Raw genomic sequence first — 9537 nt, 5'->3', positions numbered from 1 at the left:
TATAGTGAATGCAGTAAAAAAATAAATAAATGCCAGAATCGCTGTTTTTTGGTCACCTTATCGCTCCCACAATTTTTTTAATAGAAAGTGATCAAAAGTCTTATGTACCCCAATGTTCTGGCCTCGCCAGCTATTCCAGTTATTTACGTAATAATACCTCTTTTTTGTGTATGATTACCAGTACAGATATTGCGATTGCCTGTGCTTGTACCCCATCTATATTATATTGTATGGTTATAGCACCATCTACTGGTGGTTTAGTGTATTCCTAGATTGTAGTTTTCTATGTATTATGGGAAAGCTCCTTAGGCATTGTGGGTTATTTCCTGCTACTTTTTGTGTATGAGTAGCAGCCATTATCCTCATCATGCCAGTGTGAGGGGCCACTCTCCATTTCTACCTCAAGTTCAGTGCCAACAGTCTGTTCTGAGCATAGTCGGTAAGAGCAATATCGATATGTTATAATCCTGTGGTTCACTGTGAGTTTTGCTGTATCAGATAGCACATTGTCAGCTTGCAGTATTACCTCATGTTATATTGTGTGTATATAGCATATTATTTGTATCGTATGCACTGTACAGTTGCTATATTCCGAATACTACTGTTATTTCATCCTATAGCTTCACCCTTTCCTGTCTACCAGCAATAAAGAGAAAGATTACAGTTTTACAGCCTTTTTCTTAAGACAGGGGGTTTAGCTACATGTCAGATTACACACCGTGCTAACGTGTATGAGGACAGAATAGTGAAACTCTCAGGGATCATTACTATGTATATTGTTTGAAAAATATTATCCTCACACATATGTATATACATTTCAGTTCTTTGTGTAATATGCTGATATATATAACAAGTTCTTTGTTCATGTTGGACACACCTATTGAAGACACCGCCCCCTGGAATGCAAGAAGAGCGAGTCTGAGAAACTGGTGGGGGCTTGGGCACTCCCACATCTCTGGGGAGGAGGCATGTGTCTCTTTCTGTGTTTCTTTGTTCTGAATAAAAAGTTTTCAGTCTTCCTCCTGGCTGAGAGAGGGAAGCTGTGTACCAAACATATTTGGCTGGTTTACTTCTTCCAGGCATGCCTTCAGCTTTCAATTTACAGAGGTGGTTATTCGGTGTGAAATACGGACCTGACATTTGGCGCCCGAACGTGGGGCCTCACTCGAGGAAATATCAAAATCCGGACAATCAACAATCACAGGGTGAAACAGAGGACTCAAAGTTGCCCACTGAAGGAATTTGATCACCTCCGCAATAACACGGTAAGTGAATTGATTTTATAAATCTTCGTCTTATCTGTGTTAGTGGACAGTCTTGTGGCGATCTGTAGAACCCTTTTGTTGATTTCCTGGATTATCTCAGGCGACAGAGGTGATATTTTCCGCTGTGAGGTAAAAAAATCTGTGAGACCTTAGTCGCGCCCGACTAACCATCCTCTGGGTAATTAGGGACTAGATAGAAAATACGCGGACACAATATATATGTGTGATAAGTCGTGGATAGTATTTTAACCTGTCCTATACGCGGGCATGCGGGGTGCAATGCAATGCACTGATAAGACGTGTGATAAGACGTGAGACAGGTGCACGCAGGGTGCAATGCAAAAACACTGATAAGTCATGCGATAAGGCACATGCGGGGTGTATAAACTGATGAAACACTGATAAGTCATGCGATAAGGCACATGCGGGGTGTATAAACTGATGAAACACTGATAAGTCATGCGATAAGGCGCATGCAGGGTGTATAAACTGATGAAACAATGATAAGTCAATGCGATAAGGCGCATGCGGGGTGTATAAACTGATGAAACACTGATAAGTCATGCGATAAGGCACATGCGGGGTGTATAAACTGAAAAAAACCAAAAAACTGATAAGTCGTGTATTAAATTGTAGGTAATATAGTGGCCAGACCAGAGAGTTGTAGACCGAAAATTGTTATATAAGTTACGTGTATAATATAGATTGTTAGGATGGATGGTTTACGGTCCATATTCAAATCATCAGGATCATCTGATCCTATTCATGATTTGGTGAAGTGAATGGAAGTTAGGAATAAGAAAGGTATTGTATGTTATATGTATTAGAAAACACAGGACCAGCCGACGCCCGGTAATGATGTCCGTACCTCATGTTGAGTGTGTCCTCATTGTGGGTGGGAAACCCCCCCCCTCACAGCAGCACAATGTGTTTCCAATGGGAGAGGCTGCCCCCCCACCACCCACCCCTGATGTGGCCATGCCCGGCCCAACCAAATCAGTATGAAATAATCGCCTTGTTAATTTTGTCATTTGTATTGTCTTTTCTATTTTTAGATTCAGGACGCTGTTCACTGATGAAGCAACACGTCATCATAATATAGAGATGGTGGCCGACAGATTGTACTGTTACAGATTATGTGTTTGATGTTTTGAACGTAGATAATTCCTATACAATGGTGTGATGAATGATTGCAGATACGTATGTTGTTTTGCCGGCATTGAGATTGTGAGACTAGACGCTGTTAGAAGCTGTGAGTGTGTGACCCCCCTCCCTCTCCCCTGTAGTGTGCTGTGTTTGGGAGGAGGAGGGGGGCTGACTGGGTGCAGTCTGCAGGGCTGATGAGACAAAGGATTTCAATATGCACTGCTGAGAGATATATATATATATATATCAGTAATGTCTACAAACCTAAATAAATTTCTTCTCTTTGCGCATGCGCTGTTGTTTATAAAAGTTACGATATTTATGTGTTATGATGTGATCAGATTTAATGTGTTTTGATGTTAATTCAGATGTATTAAACTATAGATACTGTGAGACACGGGGTTTTGAAAATGTATCCCCGTTCCCTATTTTTATATACAGTTTATTGGTTTGCAGTAATTAATGTTATCAGATATAATATTTTCTGTTTTATTGAATAACTAACTACAATGGTTTTGTTTTTGATTTCACACATGAGTCATGTCATTGTAAAGATAAAATTTATTTTCGTCAGGAAAAAGCCATTTTTGTTTCAGGCTGTTGTACATTACAGGGGGTTAAACTAGTGCCCGACTTTGTTATGTTGAGATGTAGTTTTGAACTCTGCTACATTACTTTCGCAGAGTCCATAAAAGGGGGAATGGTGAAGGGACTGATCAGGTACAATTTTGGTTTGTTTTGAATTAATTAAATTGGTTTCAGGAGATCTAAAAATGTGTAAGAGACCCCAATGAGTAATCCAGATTAAATGTGTATGAGAGTAACCTAAATGTTGAGGTTTTTCTGTGTAGATGGTTCCAGATCTTTCCAGAACAGTAAATATGGCACTGGGTAAGCTGTGCTGTAGTCTCCATCCAATATGAGGTATTGTGTAAAAGACCACCCCCCTCCAGCAAATTTACACAGGAGGCAGAGGTGATGTCACCCACACGAGTCTTTGTGGATTTAGATGGGGGAGAAGGCAAAACAAAAATTGTCTGGACATTGTTAATTTGATGTAAAGTTTTTAGGAATTTCTTTCATTTTTTATTTGTCTTTGTATTAATCAAGTATTTGCAGAACCGGATAAAAGTGAGATTCTCAAAGTATTCTGGATTATCAGATGAGTGTGGAGAAGTGTATAACATTTGGTTTTATTTTAGAGGATGAAGACGCCACCCCTTTGAGATGTTCTATCTATATGTGACATGGGTTTCTAATGTAAATTTGTAATAAAGAGATTTTATTATACAGTATGTACAAGACAGGATACGAGACACCAGGTAAATTACCCAGAAACCACTCTCACCTTCTTGTTCATCTCAAGGAGCGGAGCTGGAGGTGCTCGCTGAGGCTGTAACCTGGCAGAAGGTAAGACGGCCGACATTTACACTGACTCTAGGTACGCTTTTGGCATCGCCCACAATTATGGGCCCATTGGTAGTAGGAACTTTATTGGATCATCGGGTAAGCCAATTGAGAGAGCGAGAGAAGACAGACCTGACAAAAAGGGTATGTGCAGCCAGGTGTCAGTAAATTGGCTTGTCCCTGGATACAATAATGCCACCACTAGGTTTGTAGCAGCCGGCATGATGTGCGCATGGCATGACATAGGTAAAACAGCAAAGGTACCTGTGAAAAGTGCAGCCCGGCCAGATTACCCGTCCCAGCGAAGGCAGAACATACAACTACCCGAGGTAGAAGTGTATGACAATGTGCTCGTGTGTGTAGATCTGTTCTCAGGGGGGCCTGAAGCCCGGCCTGTATTTTCCCCACTGCAGACGTTGTGTGTAAGTGACGGGGGAACAGTGTTATCCCAAGTATTGACCTGATGTTTGTATAATAGAATATCAGCAGTTCTCCAGATGTTATTCCAAAGTTAGTTTGTTTAATAATTGTATTTAAGAAGTGTTGTGGGAATATTAAATACTGAGGTTAAGTTTTATGTAAAGTTCTAGACCAGCCTTAGCATTGGACTATTAGAGTCATGTGTCAGATAAAAGGTACAGAAGCGGAATATTCCCATTCGAAAACATTTTTATTTGTTTATTTTTATTTTTGTTGTGAAAGGGAAATTTTAGAGCAGAGAATTCTGTGCAGTGTATATGTGTATGTATAGATATGTATATAAAGAAGAAGAATCAGTTTGTAAGTTTTAGTTACTGACCAGTGTGAACGTTTAAAAGAAATCTGTCATTGTTAATGTTTTTCTTCAAATTAATTATTTGATTAAGATCAATTAATGTTTATACAATGAAAAAGCTTGTTCTCCACAGGAAGAGTCCAACTGGGAGCGTAAGGCGTGAGAACCAGATTCTGACAGAATGTGGACGGATAAAGGAAGGTGAACCGGTAGCACCCAATGCATTCTTGATAGCACTTGTATTGATGGTGTATGACCTCACATATGCCCCAAGACTGCAAGGATCGACGTGGTAAGATCTAATTGGTATGCCCCAGGTTTTACAGCTGATGCTGCTAAATTCTGTTAGAGCTGTTTGATTTGCCTACAGAACAGTCCTGGCAGACCGGTGCCAACCTTATCATACCCGCCTCCCACGAAGAGAACCGACCTTGAGAGGCCTTCCCAGGTAGAACGAACCAGATTAGAGTAAGAAAAATAGGTTTAAGACACTTGTCAGATAAACATGTGGAATCTGTGTATGTTTCTGTGAGGTGGAGATGTTCCAGGCAATCAGCTGAGATCAAGGTACAAATCCTGCTGAAAGGGTATCACCAAGTGCAAATGAAATGTACCCAATAAGTTACACATCTTCTAGGTGCCCTGTCCATTGTAACAGAGAAGTTTTTCCTTATATAAAGGTGTTTGATGTCATTTAGGGGCCTGACATTATTGTATGTACTTAGAACAACGTTTGTAGTGTATGCGGATGATGTTATCACCAGATTAGTATTTATTTTAACAATTGACAAGAGTTGGGGGTCCCCAGCAAGTGCCAGTAAATATGAACTAAAAGACTTTTAACACGATGAACTCCATCACTGAGATGCGGCAGGCGCAGCCTGAGCCACTACAACGCGTTTATCATGAACTGACGGCAGTGTCACAATTCTAAGCGGCTGCCCAGACAAGTAGCTTACCAGAGGAAGAGTACAGATGCGGAGGGTTTGATAGTCACAATACAACTCCACTAATCTGCCTACGTTGGATCTCACCCAAGGCTCACAGCATGAGGTGCTATGTACAGCCTGATGACGTAAACTAAAGGAGACGGTGTCGGACAGATGAGAAGGACCAAACCAAGTCCTGATGACATCAGCAAAGATCAAAGTAAAGACCAAAGACCTGAGTGAATCCGTCAGCAGGATCAAGTGTTTTGATAAGTGGCTAGGAGGGGGTAATAATAACTCCCCCACTGGACACCAACGTAGTCTGACTCCACAATTGTGTGGGTTACCCTGAGGGTGACAGTCAGTGAAGAGCAGAAGACAGGAGAAGAAGGGGACGATGATGTACAGGACTGGCAATGAACTGATGGGACCGGAAACCTGAGGGTGATAGCATTATGTTATTAGTTGAGGCCCTATTGTTTATAATGTCTGAGGTTTATAATTATAATGTGTGTAAATATGCCACGGTGCTGCAAATTACAATCTGAGGAGTTTTATGTGGAGGTGTGAGGTGAAGGTCACTGTGCTGCCCATGACATGTTATATCTGCAAGGGTAAAAGTCCCATTAGGACAGTAAGTGACAGTGCGACAGTTGTTACCATTAATAAAATGTAGACCGGATTAATTATATATATATATATATTACAACCAGCAGCGGTTTGTAGATTATATCAAGACAACCATCCTGTATCCAGAGGAGAATAGGGAAAGTTAGGACCACTCCGACACCTTGGAAGTCCAGGTACAAAGGGGGGTTACTCATCAGGAGTAGCTCGTCTCAAGCTGGTGAAGAAATCCAAAACCCCTACCCGCCTGGTTCGAGTGGTCAGTGGTAGGTTGCTAGGCAAGACTCAGGGATAGAGTAATAATATTTTTAGGGGGGACTGTCAGGGATCATTACTATGTATATTGTTTGAAAAATATTATCCTCACACATATGTATATACATTTCAGTTCTTTGTGTAATATGCTGATATATATAACAAGTTCTTTGTTCATGTTGGACACACCTATGGAAGACACCGCCCCCTGGAATGCAAGAAGAGTGAGTCTGAGAAACTGGTTGGGGCTTGGGCACTCCCACATCTCTGGGGAGGAGGCATGTGTCTCTTTCTGTGTTTCTTTGTTCTGAATAAAAAGTTTTCAGTCTCCCTCCTGGCTGAGAGAGGGAAGGTGTGTACCAAACATATTTGGCTGGTTTACTTCTTCCAGGCATGCCTTCAGCTTTCAATTTACAGAGGTGGTTATTCGGTGTGAAATACGGACCTGACAAAACGACTGCTGAGAACAAGCTCAGAAGATCAGACCATAGGGTGCCCGCCATTATCCACGCAGAGCCTGCATACGGATATCGCAGCAGTCTCCTAATGGTCACATCATGTCTCAAAGTTGAGCATCTTCGGTCAAGACAAGGTCCCTGACAAGTGGATCTAACAGGACATCGATCAGAGAAGCTTCCGCAAAAGCTGAAGCGGAAAAAGCGAAAGCCAACTTCTCAGAACAGGAAATACAGATAAAGCTAAGAGAAGCTTCACTGAATATGGAGAAAGCGCACCTTGAAGCAACTCGAGAGAAACTCACTGTTGAGAAAGAGACGGCGGCCGCAATAGCAGAAGCAGAATTTCTAGAAGCCATAGAACTTCCAGAAATTGAGAATCGTTGCGGCGTTCTCCAGACGGAATTTGAACACCAAGATCCAGAACAGCGTACCTTACAATATGTCTATCAACATTCCAAGTCAGAATACGATACCGACTTCCAGCTTAACACAAAGTAATTTATTAACAGGTCAAGCCACCCTGATTATTCGGATCGCCAGAAAGTCGACTATCAGCCTCCTTAGGGTATGTTCACATGCCCTATTTACGGACATAATTCAGGCGTTTTACGCCTCGAATTACGGCCGAAAAAAAGGCTCCAAATCAAAAGACGGCACGTAAAAAGACGCCCGCCTCAAAGAAGTGCATGTCACTTCTTGGGATGTAATTGGAGACGTTTTTCATTGATTCCAATGAAAACCAGCTCCAATTACGTCCGTTAAAGACGCAGCGAAAAACACATGCACTTCTCAAAATGTCTGGAATTCAGGAGCTGTTTTCGCCTGGAAACATCTCCGTAATTTCAGACGTAATTGGCGTTGCCGTGTGAACATACCCTTACTGCAAACAAGAGAATACACATCAAAGGGAAACCAGCTACAACAATTTCTCTTCAGAACAGAAGATCAAAAACCCGCTCCAGCTTTGAGAGTCACCCTTCGCTTCAGAACGGTACTATGCAGGTTGTACTAAACCAGAGACTCCCAACAGGTATGGTCGCACACCACACATGCACTCTGACAACCAGGGCCGCCATCAGGGCAGTATTAGGGGTACTGGTGTAAGGGGCCCGGCCAAAGCTAATTGAAAAGGGGGCCCGGCAACCGACTTGCCTTTGGTAGAAAGAAACAGGCCCCTGTAATGGGGCCCGTTCTTTTCACCAAAAGAATGTCGTGAGCTGCGAGCCCCCCCTCTCATCATGGGGGCCTTCAAACACCACCCGCTCGCGCGCACCCACGGACAGACGTGCGCACCCGCGGGCACCGGCGCACACACAACTTACCTGGGCCTTCTCCTCCAGAGCATAGCTGCGTAAGGAGAGGAGGGGGAAGTTCAGTTGTAGCCCGGAGGCAGGCGTTCTCCCCACCATTTTCTAGAGTCTGGCTGGAGATGAAGGACTGGACCTGGAAGACATCGCCTGACAACAAGGACTGGAGTGGGAGCCAGCAGCTCTTTTGACACAGTGAGTAAAGTGTCTGAAAGCGCTGATTATGTATGGCCCTGTTCAAACAGAGTATTTTGCAGGCAGAAAAAAATCTGCCTAAAAATTCCTTAAAGAATTTTGAGGCAGATTTTGACCTGCCCACACTATCTTGCTGCGTTTTTTGCTGCGTTTTTTGCCCGCGGCGATTGAGGACAGCAAAAAACACAGTGAAAAATGCATTTTCGGCCTCCCATTGATTTCGACGGGAGGTCAGAGGCGGAACCGCAGCAAGAAAGAACATGCTGCTTTTTATTTTTTCCGTGACTGGCTCCCATTGATTTGAGATTAAATCGATGGGAGGCGGTTTTGGAAGTTTTTTGGTGCTGTTTCTGGCGCAGTGTCCGAGTCAATATCAAGCCCCAAAAACTCTGTGAACTGGGCCTTATTGTTAGGATAGGAACATATTAGGCATGAAAACTGCGGATTTTATGCAACACATTTCATTGCAGAAAATCCGCAGCGTATTACAGTCGCAGCAGAGTGGATGAGATTTGAACAAATCTCATGCACACAGAAAAAAAATATATATGCTGCGGTATCGCTGCTCCTCTGTTGCGGAAATGCTGCGGTTTTGCCGCAAAAATCACAAATGAGAAAATAAAAGGTATTTTTTAAATTTTAAATGTATAAAAAAGTTTAGACTTACCCCGGTCGTAGTCTAGGCGACGTGATCCTCTATTCTTAGCGCAGCCCGGCCTCTTGTCATGACATTTCATCCTATGTGACTGCTGCAGTGGTCACATGGTCTACAGCGTCATCCCAGGAGGCTACGTTCAGAAGAGAGAGATGCGTCACCTAAACTACGGCCGGGGTAAGTCTAAACTTTTTTTCCCTGCAGGATTCCCGCAGCGGACATGCCTTACGAAACCTGCACCGCTATTTGGTGTGGTTTTGGTGGCGGAATTCCCTGCGGCTACCGGGGAGGATAAGCTGTGTAGTTTTACTCAGTGTATCCACCTAGTGTGTTCCTACCCTTATGATGCGCTCCTGAAGTTGCTGCCTGTCTCTAAATAGGCAGTTGGTCCAGTAGAATTTGTAATAATTTTTTTTTGTGAACCAGCTTAAAATAATACAAAACTTTTGTTTTCGGCTTTGTTCACATCTGCGTTGGAGGCTCCGTTGCAGATCTGACAGAATACCGGTTACAATAGT

At 42.8% G+C, this 9537-nt stretch overlaps 1 long non-coding RNA gene across 1 annotated transcript; it reads left to right on the top strand.

Annotated features, from left to right (window-relative positions):
* The first annotated feature begins 349 nt into the window (after nucleotides 1-349).
* On the top strand, nucleotides 350-6772 carry LOC142750989 (uncharacterized). The gene is made up of 3 exons (XR_012882666.1): nucleotides 350-439; nucleotides 1080-1265; nucleotides 2321-6772. It is a non-coding gene; the product is annotated as an uncharacterized LOC142750989 (long non-coding RNA).
* The last annotated feature ends 2765 nt before the right edge of the window (nucleotides 6773-9537 follow it).

This window comes from Rhinoderma darwinii, chromosome 3, assembly GCF_050947455.1.
Source record: "Rhinoderma darwinii isolate aRhiDar2 chromosome 3, aRhiDar2.hap1, whole genome shotgun sequence".
Lineage (NCBI taxonomy): Eukaryota > Metazoa > Chordata > Amphibia > Anura > Rhinodermatidae > Rhinoderma > Rhinoderma darwinii.
This window is presented reverse-complemented; position numbering and strand designations above follow the sequence as displayed.